The 14882-nt window shown below is 47.6% G+C and overlaps 1 protein-coding gene across 8 annotated transcripts in view; it reads left to right on the top strand.

The window, feature by feature from the left end:
• LOC139049833 (uncharacterized) overlaps positions 1–14882 on the top strand; it is a 349117-nt gene that overhangs the window by 209668 nt on the left and 124567 nt on the right. Inside the window, exon 7 of one of the 8 annotated variants that reach the window (XR_011508597.1) lies at positions 14262–14842. The exons of the other annotated variants lie outside the window; for them this stretch is intronic. The gene's annotated coding sequence lies outside the window, so the exon portion shown is untranslated. Of the gene's footprint in view, positions 1–14261; positions 14843–14882 lie in introns of those variants that run through there. 8 annotated transcript variants of the gene reach the window in all.

Below are 14882 nucleotides of genomic sequence, written 5' to 3' on the forward strand. Positions count from 1 at the left end.
GCGATTACGCCTTTTTAGGTGGATTTCTAGAAGAGGCGATAGTTGCCCGCATGATAAATTTGAGTGTCTGGTGTTGAATCAAATGCTTAACTTTTCAATTATTAACTTTAGGAGAAATGCTGGAATTTCCAAATTGAAGTCGAGCACGGGTGAAATCCCGTCTGCTTGGCAGAAGCGATGTATGACTCGCTTCAGTTTCGATATCCCTGTCCCCAAAATCTCTCATATCATCAATTTCTTTTGCAGATAATATTGTTCTAAAGCGTCGGAAATACGCTTTTGGAAAACCGTTAACCATAACGCCAAATTGTTTTGTGGAGAAGGTTGCCTATTTAGTTTTAATTCTTCAATATCGACCACATGTTGAAAAGTTCCAAGTTCACGACGAACACCACAGAAGTCATGTCTGCTTAACAGAAGTCCCGAGGCTAGCACCAGTCACGACACATTCTCCCCAATGTGCGCTAAAAATATTTTGGCGTTGCATTTATGCAATTTGATATCGTCGCGAAGGCTTTACGTAAGCTGTTAATGACAGTGTGTTCCGTTATGCAATCGGTAGCGCTTCGAAAACCGAAAAAAAAATACTTTAGTATACTTCGCGACGATATGAAATATTCTTGTTTCATAAAAGCTATTTTTGAGGAGCTCCGGAAAACTGGACATGTTGCATGGACTACGGGTGAAATTTTTTTTTTATATTCAAGGAATTTATTAACTCCAGTGCAGGAAAGTGCTGTTAGAAACTACAAATCATCGGATCGAAACGTCGAAGTCTACTTACACTGTTTTGATTTTCATAAAGTACTGATGCGATTAGAATTCTTATCCTGCTTTCCCCACTTCGCGGTTCGTATCGCGTTTCTAGCCCCATTCGTGTGGCGGGCTTACAAATTAAAAAGAGATAACTTTGAACAACATTTGTATCTGAGTTGCCGCGCTTGGCCGCGATTGCGGGCTGTTCGACGAGGGCTTAATTCTGTGCGGTTAGAACGCGCCGGCGCGCCACCGGTGCAAGTCTCGGAGGCCATGCAAAATGAGGGTACACTTTGTGTGCGCGCCGCTAGGCGGCGCAGCGTGTCCAGCAGGATGCGCGAGAGAGGAGCCCGTCTACAGTACACGGCTCACACGTGACGCGTTTCGACGGTGGTTCTTTCAGTTCTTTCCAGTCGCTGCTGAACGAAATTACGTGTACACCGCAACTTGAATGCTAATCGCAATGACGAACGACAAACGTCCCAAAGGGATGGGATTCTGCCTGATATTGATTTAGAAAAAACTTAAGAGTCCAAAGAAAACATATGCTAAAGCAATCACTAATTCATTACTTCTCATAATAAGTTAAGCAGATGCCATTTAAATCGCTTCTCCGGCCGTCTAATGAGATATTTTCTGGTTTTTACATGCACATCAATGGAAAAGCGGTGAGGTAAAACAGTTCCTTCTCCTTTCCTATTACCTTTTAGCTTTGTTGATTAGAATGAACAGGGGACTCTGTGAAAGTTTTGTCGTTTAAAATTCGTGCGCGTAATTTTTTAAAATCTGCATGTCAAGTTGAGACTAAAAGAAAACACTTCACGTTTGCAGCTGCCCCGAGACTGTTTAAATATTAACATAAGCAACTGATAAGAAAGTAATTGTTCTCTCGTTCCGCGGACCGTCCGAAGACACGCAGATAGCAAATGTGTCACTTTATTATTCGTAGTGCTCCCCCCCCCCCCTTCCTTTAATAGTCTTGCTCGCAGCGGTCGTAATCACCAGTGCATGGGTTCCGGCATCTTTTTCTTGTGTTTCTTTTTTCTTTTTTGTCTCGTTATACCGTCGTCTATTTTCAGCTATACCGACGTCACACCCGTCACGGCAGAATTATAACTAATTTCTATTGTAGCAGTTGTTCATTTTGTTAGTAGAAGCATGTGCTGTTGTTAAACCTATATAGCAGGGTCGGCGTGCTAAAAACAAAGGATCACGAAGTATTTGACCGCGTCGAGCGCCTAGTTTCAAATAGTATCCGCGTGAATATAGAGCAGCCTTCGTGTATAAAGTTTTACGCTTGAAATAACAGTGGATGTGTTACTAAAAGTCCGCAAAAATAGGGCTGTTTAAGCTGAAACTGCAAAACAGAAATTTTAAAAGAAAGGCGCCGTTACCCTTTGCTAGAAGGGACGCACGACCGAGTACGTTGATAACCTGCTCGGCTCCTCGGCATGACCTCCGAGATCAGGATTGCACGCGGCGCACTCTGAAATCACGGAGGCCACGTTCGAAGACCCACTTTACATCCGCTACCCTCCAGGTGCACGGGTCGTCTGCTTAAGGGCCATTCAAAGACTTCCCAGAAGAAAATTGAACACTTGCCAGTTCTGCAACTTTGACAAGATTGCTTGAGTAGTGCATATAATACTCATTTACAATTAATTTGCACAAAGTTATATTTCGTTGCACCTAGCGTTTAATCACCAACATTATACGGACGAATGATTGGATACAACAAAGTAATGGTAATGTCGTTGATGCTTCATTTTAGTGACTGGCTTTCCGCTATAACGAAACCGAAAATGCTCTACCTGACCCGTTGCTCGTCACAGTGAACGATATCTTTGTTGGCACGCAGTTTGAAATATGTAAACTAGAAGCAAAGAAGGCAACATTAGCAAAACTTCGAAAGTGTCCGAAATTGTACTCTTCCATACTTCTGATTTATTCGATGCCCAGAAATACGTGTTTTGATACTTCTGTCATCTGTAACAAGCAGAGTTCGTAAAGAGTAAATTCTTTGGGACTTTTTGTGGTATCATGCAAACAGGTACTGTCTTTTGGTCGAAACAACCGCGACTGATAGTTCTGGTGTATACTTTTATAGCGAATATTAGATATGGAGAACGAAACTTCGTTCGATTAAAACTTCGTTTTAACGAGGTTTAATACAGTTACATTGAAGTAACTTTAATTGCTGTTGTAATCGGTAGAACATAAAAAACTACCCACTAATATCGCCCCATTGGGCTGTATTAACCGAATGTGTAAAGTACCATTGTTGTCAATGCAGTATTGTTACGCGGAAGGCGAAAACGGCAACACCAGCGCCCGTAGTGGCATCTCGTGTCGTGGCGTTTAACCAAAATGGGCAATAGGTGCAATAAGTGATGGGTAGTCGAAATTTTTGCCTATCGATAACTGATACTATCCCTTGCGCGCTTGCGTATAAGCGTTTTTTTCCAATGTAGAAGGATTGCCCGCCCGAATCTATTTATCCATCGCAGAAAGAAAGGGCACAGATTCTCAGGCTCTCCGGCACCAGAGCGGGCAGACGACTCCTAACTGAGATGGGCGTCCCCCCGGCCACTGTCGAAGACGCCTACCATGGCCTACCGAAAGAGCAGAAAGATAACATCATCATATCGCCCGCCCCGCGCAATATGCATCCCCAGCGCAACGTAGAAAGAAGGAAGGCCAGAGCGGTGGCGCTCCTACGCCGCGCAACAGAACTCCCTGGAGGCAGCTGCTTCGTTGACGCGGCCCAGTATGGCAACAGCGACAATTTCACGGTGGTGTCAATCAACCACAGGGGCTCGACCGTTAACGCGGCTTCGGTACGAAGCACGTCGTCGCGTGCGGCGGAGCAAGTGGCCATTGCCTTGGCCCTCCTGGACGACGGACATGCCAATATCTTCAGCGACTCCAGGGCAGCCATCCGCGCCTTCAGCGTTGGCGCCGTATGTAAGGAAGCCTGTCGCATCCTCGACGGCAAAAGCATCACCACCCACACTCTCACGTGGTTCCCCGCTCACATGGGATCCATCACGGGAGGCCCCACAAACCTCAACGAGCTGGCCCACTCCAAGGCGCGAGGTCTCACTTTCCGCGACCATGGAGAACTCCAACGCCGGCCCGCAGCGGTGGAGAATAGAGATCAACCGACCACATATAACGAAATTGCGCAGCACTTTTATCTCGGCAGGAGAGAGTTTCCCCTTCCACACAAGAAGTTAAATAGAGCGCAGGCATTGACCTTCAGATTACTGCAAACAGGCTCATATCCCAGCCCGGCTTTATTCCACAAAATTTATCCCGACACCTATGCCACTAGTTCTTGCAGGCATTGCAATGACATCGCTAGCCTAGATCATATGCTCTGGCGTTGCCCCTCGTTACGAGGCACAGAAGAAATCAATGAAGACAAGTGGCTCTCCGCTATCAAGAGCCCTGATGCCGGGGTGCAACTATGGGCTGTCCAGAGGGCCCACGATGCGGCGGTCGGGCAAGGCCTGACTGTCCCAACGTGGGAGCGGCCCGCAGCGCGCTGAGTCGCGTGCCTCAGGACCTTATTAAAGTTTCGCATCCATCCATCCATCCATCGCAGAAAGGAATGTAAAATGTGGTCATGGGTTGCGCTGTTGCGCTCGACCCCTCCCTCCCTTGATGTTTATCAGCGTGTACTCCTGGTGCTTATGTTCTCTTGCCCTATACTACAAGATTCGATCGACTTATATAGCTTCTCGTTTTTACTCGGAACAATTACTGAGCATGGCATGCGCTAAATTCAAAAAGGTTCGTACATTGGCCATCTGCCGACTCTGTTTAGCGACGACTCAAACTACTTTTTACATAGGTATTGTGCGACGTTCTTGTTTGTTCTTGTTTGGTTTTAGGCTTGTAGCGCAGCTCGGAAGAGCAAAAAAGGAAGGAGGTAAGGGTAATCAAAGGGAACGGAAAACAGAGAGAACGGAAAACAGAAAACAGAGACAACGGAAAACAGAAAACAGAGTGAACGGAAAACAGAGTGTTTTCCGTTCTCTCTGTTTTCCGTTCCCTTTGATTACCCCTACCTCCTTCCTTTTTTGCTCTTCCGAGCTGCGCTACAAACCTAAAACAGTCATGACATTCCGACTCGCCCAAACTGCCACGCCTTTGTTCTTGTTTGGTGTTCTTGTATTGCAATGCATATATTACGTCAATATATCTTCCAAACAAAAGAGCCATTCACGGCAAGATGGAGGCTTGAACAATGCAGCATGAACAATTCTAAAATAAGGCATATCAGTGTCGCCAGCGTTTAGACAATCGGCCTGCCTTGCTCATCGCCACAACCACCCTGATGGAGACCCCTTGTCAAAACGTTGGCGCTAGCGACATTGCCTGTTTTACCACTATTTATCACTTCAATTCTGTGATCTTTTATGTGAGGAGTGAAGGATGGGTGGTAGTTTGATGCGTGCCTCCTTCCCGCGTGCCCAATGTTAGAGGTCATCGGATCAGACGTGCGCTAGGAGAGGAGAGAGTGCGTCTCCTCCTGCAGCCCAGCCGTGGCTGTGCAGGCTGTCCACGTGGCTCGGTGCACACGCGGCCCACGCGCCGTGTCCTCGAAGTAATCTGTGGCTGGGGCAAAGTTTATAAACGAGCCTAGATGTCTGGTGTCCTCGCGTGTGTTGTCTTCCCGCGCGCCTGCTGTCGGAGGTCGTGTAATTTGAAGCTTTGCAGACGCGTTGAAGCGAGAGGCAGCAGCAAGAAGCGCTCCTTTCCCTCTGCCGGCGCTCTTCATCGCGACAGCGTCGCGAGAGCGGTCATCCAGTGAGACACGTCAGTGTATGCGCCTCTGCGCGCGTGACTCCATGCTTCTTAATCGAATTAGTAGACAAATATTTACTGCAATTTATGTGGCTAATGAAATTAGATAAATGTTATTAAAGGTCCTGCAGGACGCCGGTCAGCGCGCAGCTGGCGTCTCCCACGGAGGGACCGGCAGGGAGTACCTGGTCATGAAGGACTGCTTCATCTATGCAAAGCCTGCTTAGTGTTTTCGGAAAAACGTCGATAGTGCGAACACAAAGCGCACTAAAAAAGAAAAGCTGCTGTATCAAACCAGGCCAAGTCGCAGTTCTCCTGAATGCTATAAGCGTTTCGATTTAGCCTCTTAGCGTTCCTTTAAGCCTTAAGAAAGCCGAGATCCCCGGAAGTATGAGAAAACGAGGTGGCTTTCCAACTCGCGTAACAGCGCGTCACGCGCAGGCTGCGTCCTGCACGCAGTGCGTCGCGCCTCACGGCCCGCAAGCGTATAGGACGGTCACGTAGGCTCGCAACGAACGCATTCATCGACGTGGTGAACCAAGGAGTCTCGAGGAGGCGCGCCGTGCCTAAAGCTCAACGATTCCGGTCCGAGCGTCGCGCAAGTTTTCTTCTCCGCGGAGCCCACCTGAACTGAAGCAGAGCCAGGAGGAGGTTGAGGAGGAGTCGGGCCGCGGGGTGAGAGGGAAAGTCTAGACGGAAAATGTAGAGAGAGAGAAAGAGAACGCGAGGGGCGCGGTGGGAGAGACCGCGCGAGATAGAAAGAGAGAGAGATACAGTGGAGCGTAAAAAAGCAACACATGGGGACATGTGCCGAGCCGCAAGTCCCGCAGCCGTCCTTCACGATCTCATTACCAGCTTTGCTATTTCTTGCTTTATTTGGCGACGGACTCTTGTTGAAGTTGCTGGCGGTTCCATGCCCACTTGAAAGAGACTCGCCAAGTGCTTTCGGGAAGCTCGTCTCCCTTAGCACCAGAGAAATGGGGAAGGGATGCCGTAAGGGGAAGAAAGGGAGCACAGCGCATTGGGAAATCAAAGTATGAAAGAAAAACGGAGGGAGAGGAGTGTAGAGGCCTGGACATAAATAATCTTGAGATAGAAGATAAGCTCTCGGTCAAAAAAAAAGCAGAATGCATACGCCTCATAATATAAATAAAACGACGGTGCGTACTTAAGAGACGAAGAAAATAAGTTATCTGCAGTGTTAGTGTAGTGAGTATAATAAGCAGTTGCAGAAAGCAAAGGACGATTATGGCTTAGATGTGCGCGCGTATATGTTTTTTTGTGGGGGAAAGGGAGGTCCAAACGCTCCGGACGAGGACACGTCGTGTGTTAGCAGAAATTGCGGATGGTCTCCACTCGACCCGACAGTCAACAAGGGGAATGGTAAGATTCAAACGGGAAATGGATTTATAGGGAGCGACCAAAACAAGGGCACTACGTTAAGCCAGACAAATAACGCTTAAAAACGAGGGAAAGCACGTTCGACAGACACCGAGGGAGCGACAGCACACTAAACGACAAACCAAATAACCGGCGCAGTAAACAAGGGTCCCCCCCGTACAACGGGAGCATCCGGAGGACAATGCTCTGTTGCGCTCTCAGAAGCGAGCTATCTGCGGCGCTACAACAACATGAAGTAAAACGAGCCGTCCAGCTATGCTGTGTTGCAACAGTGTTTCCGACTGTGCGCCGGGAGCGTGAGGGCCGGGGCATGTTTTTCTCGCTGCGGCGCTTTAGTTGCGTGCAGCGCCGTGCAGGGTTGGCGTGTGGGCTCGCGTTTCTCCGCTCAGTAAAGTAGTCCGGTACCCTATTTGATAATGCCCGAAACGAGGTGTCTCCAGCCTTTTGAAACGAATTCGAAAACGTGCCTTCCCACATTGCCATTATGCAGTGAAATGGTGGGGCTGGCTGGACGCTAGGGCGGGTAATACCGTGGCACGTGACCTTCTCCTACCAACATAATCGATTGGCTCGGCGGACTACGACGCAGTACTTGTTGAAAGCGCGCTTTTCTGGGATCTGACTGCATTACATAAACGAAGCGGCGATGGAAGTTTCGTTCAAGCGCGGTATTGTCGCTGTTGCTAAAGGGATGCAGCTGTTGGATATGGCGCAAGAGCACGACCCATATTCGGAGTGATTACAACACAGTCGGGATTCTTTACAAGGTGCCCTCCGAAAACTGCGAAGCATAAAAAAACTACGAGGCGGTGCATAATAGCCTAAAAGCCTGCAACAGTGTTGCGTCGCGAAGCTACATCGCATGAAACTTGGAAGCCATTTAGGTACTGCCTTTTTACCTGTTAAGTAACTGCTGTCGACCTCGTGTGAGTGGTTTGAGTTGAGCAGGGCTGTGCAATAGATAAGCGGCTCTGCGTGGCGTATTGCTTAGCGCTGTTCTTTTCTGCGTCACAAGAGACGTGAGAACAAAGATTAGAAGCTTCATGCTTTCTGGAAGAGCGAATCGTCTTTTCGCGATTTGATTGATGTCAGCTGTCGGTGATTTTACGTATTAAAATGCTGCTTCGCGGTTTGCACCATACTCGCTGGATGTAGAAATTAATTTGATTCGACGTGCCGGAGTTCAACGGATTGTAATGAGAAACGCCGCAGTGGAGGGCTTTGTAGGCTAACATTGACCACTTCGGGGGCTCTACGCGTGCCTAACTCAGTGTCCGCCGGAATTCTGCCCATTTATGAGGGGGAGATCAGGGGGGGGGGTACTAAGCGTGGACCATGTATCGAACTGATCACCTCCGTCTCAGCGGCATGGCTTGCGGATTCAGCTATCTTTTCAAGTTGCGATTTTTGAAGCCTGTTGCTTGCGGTTCGCCTCAGTTTCGCGGCAGTGCACCGAACTGCCAAGAAGCAGAGCGCGGAATCGACGGAGGACGGGAGAGGCTAGGGAGGAATGCGAAAGGGAAAGGTGCGGTGCCCGCCGGCGCCGGATCGAAGCGACCCCGCTCCCCAAAAGGGGAAGAGGGTGAGGGAGTGCGATCGAGAGAGAGAGATACATAGAAAAAAAATGTGGCGGCGCACTGCCGATGACGCAATAGAAGGGCGTCGCGCACGCGAGGTTCGCCTTGGCGCGGCAAACAGGTCTGGCACGCGTCTGACCCGTCCCTCTTTCCCCAATCCCCTCTTTCCCCAATACTTCCCCCCCGGTCGCTCGCCTTGCCCTCCTCCCGCTTCTCGGTTCGTTTTGCACCGCTCTCACGCCCGTGAACCTTGGCGCGTTCCCTTTGCTCCTCCCTTTTCTGAGCCCGGGAACGAGTGGAGAAAAGCATAATCTTCGTGGACGGGTTATTTCTGGGTTCTCTCGACCTTTTGGACGTTCTCCTTTCGCTGAATCGCGAGAGAAGAGAATGTGCAAACGATTTCTCTTCAGGGACTCGTTATGTTTACCCGCTCCAGCACGATTACTTCTCGGCGTTCCTCCTCAATTCCGGGGCGCCGTCTCTCCGTTCCAACTCGGGAGCTTTCCCGAAAGGTTGCGGTAGATTGATTGCTCCATCTTCTTCCTAATCGCCCCTAACTACTGCTATTTCTCCGCTTTTCTCTCGAATGCTTATCTCGTTGTGCTCGTTTCTTCGTATCTCTGTTATTTGTTTCAGCGTACGCTTCATGGCAAAAATTTCCTGGAGTTAATTCGCGATTCAGCTTCGAGATTCGATGGTTGCGGATCAAAGCGTTAGGGTAAATATTTTCGAAGTTCCGCAGTGGAGATAGTTACCGGAGTGAATTCACGATTCAGCTTCGAGATTCGATAATTGCGGATCAAGGCGTTTGGGTAAATATTTTCTAAGTTCCGTAGTGGCTGTAGTTACCTGACTGCGATTTATAGTGTATTATCCGGTTCAAAGCAGTTTTCAGGGTTCGCCATATGCGCGTTTATTTAACCGTCATCATGACTGAGACGCGAAGTGCTATTCGAAGATTTTAATAGATCCGTGCGCTATTAGTGCACGTAATGGCGAAGATACGTCTGGCCATATCTGAGTACCTGAAAGTACGCTGCTGCGGCGCACTGTTTGCCGCGACGACGTTAATTAGGCTTTTCCGGCAGTTCTCTTGATTGAGAAAGTCGCTGGAACTTGGTGGACATCTTTATCGTGCCCTTATAATTATGCGCCTGCGAGAGTTCTTGACTTCTCTGCGCCCTCCTTCTCTGACAGGCGGAAATGCCACTTTGCAAGCGCGATTTGCGTTCGATTCGATGTGTACACCGCTCTAGGAAAAGAACACGCTTTCATTATCGCATATTGCATTCATTGTTCTCGACCTATGGTGTGTGTGTTCGTTGTGTGTTGATATTTCATTGTACGAGGAGTCTTGCAACAGGAATCTGTGAGTACTGTCTGCGTACGGAGTGTATGCAGAGTCGCTAATAACATACTGCGCAAAGTTTTGTCGCCGCACCTTCCTTGGACCGAAACTGCAGCCGCCTTCGTTGGTTACCTGGCGGTACTGTGGTTTCTTGCTAGAACATCAAATCAATCACATTTACCTGATAGTGGCCAGCGTGATCGATTGTCCCTCAATAGCTAGTGATGGTCCAGCGAATAATGCAGTGAAATAGGTCACATGCGAAAATGATCACAACAGCTTGACCGCCATTGCATTCCTATAGAAGGCAAGTACTTGAGAAAGGCTCTCGAAAGTATTATCAATCGAAAATATAACCTATCGCGGATCCTGGTTGTAAACGTAAAATCCCGGTATGCAAATATAGATATCTTTAACCGCTTTGTCATTCGGCCTTTTTTTGTGCCGTTTCGAACCAATGCTTCCATTTTGTTGATTCCCTTATAGCACGCTCTTCTCCAGTCACTCCGTATATCTAATTGTCTTCTGACTCTGTTAATATCTACAAAGAAAGATATTTGAGTCTTCCATGCCTGGCTTTCCGAAATTTGACATTACTAATCGTGTCCTGAGATAAATAAAACTCATCACGTCCACATTTTGTAGTCGTAGACGAAGCTTTGCTGCGGTATCCTCAGGGGCTATGCGGGAAAGCGCCATTCCTGGAAATGCGCGTTGCCCAGAAGCGGTCGATTTTCTATATGCAGCACAGTCTACGCGACCTTTATGCCCTGTTCCCTCGTGTTACTACTCTCTCCCGAGATCAAACCTACGATCACCCCTCAGATGCCCGCGTTTAAAGTTGTGAAGGCGCGTACTAAATTTTACCCGGTAGATGTGCTCCTTAAATAGGCTTCAAATCCACGACTATGATTTCCTAACTAGAACAGCTCTATATAGAGTTTTTCTTTTTTTTCTTTCGCCTGCACCAAACCTTTAAAAATTACCTGTAGCGGTTATCACAATGGTAACTTACGAGCAAAATTACTCGATGAGGCGACTATAAGTTTACGAGAAATCAATATGTTTAATTGAATAATTAACATAATTACACGAATTAGCATTTTAATTAAACTCTTTACCGTACATATTTAAATCTAAGAATTGTAGCTATTGAGTTTGTCTGGCACATCGATTCGGAAGGATTTCCGAGGATGGCACCGGTTTCGAAGTATGCGGCGCCAAATTTGCGGTAAAATGTACTGTTGCGCTTACTTTCTTTAAGAAAACGCCGTTATATGCATTGAAGCACAAAAGTGAGTGGAGCGCCAGTTTGAAAACGATTATCTCTAAACGGTGTAGTTCTGAGAATTCGTTCAAAGTGGATACCCCTTGTGAATTGCGAGTTGGCACATTTAAGCGCAAATAAGCTAGGTGTTGCGTCCCCACTCCGAAATGGGGCATGGTAACTAATTTTAAAAAATCTACATACACTCACGTAAGCAAAAAACGGAATTTTATCAGATATGAATATAATATAGGAGAAAATGCCTTGGTCGAGGTACAGAGTTTCCGATATTTAGGGGTGACAGTGACGCATAATCTAGACTGGCGTATTCACATTGAGAATATCTGTTCGAAGGCTTACCAAAAGCTCTGCTTCCTTAGGAGAAAGCTTCCAGATGCGACTAAAGAAATTAAATTGGTCGCCTACAAAACGTTTATACGACCAGTTCTGGAATACGCGAATGCTGTGTGGAGCCCTCACCAAAAATGCTTAAAAAAGAAGGTGGAAAGGATCCAGCGGATTTCAGCACGCTTTATATGCTCCAAGTATCGCCGTACTGACTCGGTTACAGAGATGATACAGCAGTGTGAATTAGAAACGCTGGAAATGAGAAGAATAAAACATCGACTCAAACTTTTTTTCCAGATAATGCAAGGGGCATTAAAAATAAATAAAGAACATTATGTGAAAGCGCCTCTAAAACGTGGTTCACGAAAAAACCATAGCAGGGTACTGCAACCTATTAACACACGTACGGATGTGTATCGGTATTCCTTTTTTCCTGATGTAATTGAACTATGGAACAAACTGCCAAGTGATGTTGTGGAGAGTATGAATGTGCAACAATTTGAGCTGGGTGTCGATATGTTTTCGAGAAATGGTGTACAAATTTTGAATTCTGATTCATGATTGCTCAGTGAAGTGTTTATGAAATGTATATGTTCTTCTTCCCTCCCTGTAACGACCCTCACTGGAGGGTTAACAGTATGACCAAATAAATAAATAAATAAAATCAGTAGGCATAATCTAGAGCATGTATTCTGTGGAAGGTCAATTTCCTTGGCGCTATCCAATTTACTGTCCGCCACTATTCCAATTGTGTGCTACACGAAGAGGATCATGGACAACTTTCCCAGCCGTTTAGCTTTAGAAGCTGCACTATCGATCAAATGAATCAACTCTGTAAAAGCAAGTAAAAAAAAATCTTGCAACATATCGCGCGCGTACCCCTATCAAAAATCGTTGCTACCATTCCTTAAGCGCTCTGGGCCACGAATAACTGCAATTTTCTTTCTCTGTAATTTATTCACAGCCATTTGTACAATGAGGCTTGCTCACACAGCCCCAAATGGAGAAAGTACCAAGCACTAGTTAGCGTAGTCTCGCCTGTGGAGTTTGCGCTCTCATATGTTTTTGAAATGAATTTCTAGTGATACTGTTGACAGCAACATCATGAATGCGCTTCTATAATCGGACATCTGTCACCTTACGAATTAACCCAGACAAATATATTGCCAGTAGAAACCGAGGCGAAGGTTCCTGATTTCCCTAGGAAAGTTCTGGCGTTTCCCGAATGGTCCCCATATTACCGATACAGCTCCCCATCTTAGCTCCCTAGCTTCTCTTGTTGCGGTTTTTTCTGTTAATCATTCCACTAATACTGCACTTCAAACCAGACAGGACTCCCGAAAGGTATAGCAGCTTTACAAAACACCGGCTGCTAAGAATATAAATGAAAAAGAAGTTGATGGCGAAGTAAATATGCATTTCTGAAGCGTTCGAGCATCAGGTACAATGAAGAGACGCTGCAAATGTATTGGACGAGGAGATAATCTCCGCTTGTTTGCGTCGACAGCCATCGCTTATTGAATATTGTTGTAAATATGTTGCGTTCTTCAGAGCCTAAAATTTCTAAAAAAATTTGGCCGAATACTGATGCCATCACAACCACCATATTGCCCATGGCATTGCAGCGACTGCTGCCGTTCTGCTAAACCGGCACATACGCCTGAACTATTATTGAAAATCTGGTAGGATCGGTTTAATAGTGTCGTGATGGAGCATTCGAAGCTAAATTCTTTTTTCTATTTGAAGTTTCCGCATCTTGTGGTAAACGGAATATTTTCGGTCGTCGATAGATATACTTTCCGCGAACTACCCAAAACTCAAATAAATTCAGCGAAATACGGGCCATGATGGCAGCGAGGTAAACTGATTTCTTTGGCCGAACTTCTGACGCTTCCCAAATTGTCCCCAGAATCCCCATACCAGGCCGAGCGAGCGCAAAAAAAGGAAGAGTTCCCCTATATTTCCCTTCGTGGTGACGCTGGGGTCGACGCACTTGACACTGCGCAGCTGGTGAGGCCCGTCGCCGCACGCGACGTAAACACGACCGACCCAGACGTTCTTTCCTCTCTCCTCGGATTCCCCCTTGCACCCCTTCCTGCTTTTTCTGGGTCTCGGAAACTCGGCGTGCGCCGAAAAGGGACCGGGTAGCGGGAGAGTTGGGGAGACGGTGCGTTTGACCTCGAAAGTTGTTTCCGGAGGTCGTCGACGCGGCGGCGGTCGCGTGGAAGAAAAAGGAAACGACGTCCCGCCGACGAGGGCAACGACGAGTCTTGCGACACCAGTCTCCGGGGTTGTTGCCATCGGGCTTTAGGGAAACGTGTCAGGGAGAGAGGGCGGTGCGCTTATTCACCAACGGCTCCCTTTGCACCTTGCGACCATACACCTCGACGATCCTTCGCCGCGGTGCCGCCATTAGCGCTTTCGCGTCTGCCTCGCGTCGTTTAAGCAGCAGTAGAACTAACGTCGCCGATAATTCTGCTTTTGAAGCGGCGGTTGCTGCCTTGTAGAAGTGACTCCTATCCACGGAAAGAACAGAGGATTCCACGTTCCTGCGGCCATGTACTGCTGTCTGTCTGTCTGTCTGTCTGTCTGTCTGTCTGTCTGTCTGTCTGTCTGTCTGTCTGTCTGTCTGTCTGTCTGTCTGTCTGTCCGTCCGTCCGTCCGTCCGTCCGTCCGTCCGTCCACCCTGTCTTGTCTTCCTGCCTGTCTGCCAACCCTTTCAGTCTTTGAATTTGTTTCTGTATCTGTGCAGGATTTTATGCTCTTGAAAACGACGCCCCGTCGACGACGGGTCTTGCAACAGCCTGCGTCGACGCTCCCGGGCGTTGAGAAAAAAAAGGAGTTCGCCGAAGCCATTCCCATGTTCTCGCCATCGATCTTTGCTCCTCGGAGCTTCTTCTGCAATCGTTAGTGTTGTGCCGCTTGTCTCGCATAAAAGGGTGGAGAGATTAGTTCTCAGGCGAGAGAGAGAGAGTTATCTCTCTCGGAACAACCGGTACGTGTCGGCAATCTGCGCGCATCAATCATCGGTGTTTTCGTCGATTCGCCATTCTTATCTTGTTTTTCCACGAACCGACTCCCTAGTGACTTTTTGCGCTTGGCCCAAGGAATGCGGTGTCGAAATATATAGAGTGCTGAGGAGCCCTTCATTAAAGGTCCGCTGCTCGCACTTTGCATGGGGCTTCTGACTGTAAACAACCCGATAGATGTCGCACTTATTCCGATAGCGAGACGCTGTTTGTGGTACTCTGAAGAGAACGGTCGACGCGATAATGAGCGACTGATTTTGTCTACTGGCTGCCGAATAATGTCCACGCAAGTGCTCGCGCCTCCGAACACAAATGAAAACTGTTCCAAAGAGTGAAGAGTGCTT

The sequence above is a fragment of the Dermacentor albipictus genome, chromosome 9 (assembly GCF_038994185.2).
Source record: "Dermacentor albipictus isolate Rhodes 1998 colony chromosome 9, USDA_Dalb.pri_finalv2, whole genome shotgun sequence".
In the NCBI taxonomy this organism is placed as follows: domain Eukaryota; kingdom Metazoa; phylum Arthropoda; class Arachnida; order Ixodida; family Ixodidae; genus Dermacentor; species Dermacentor albipictus.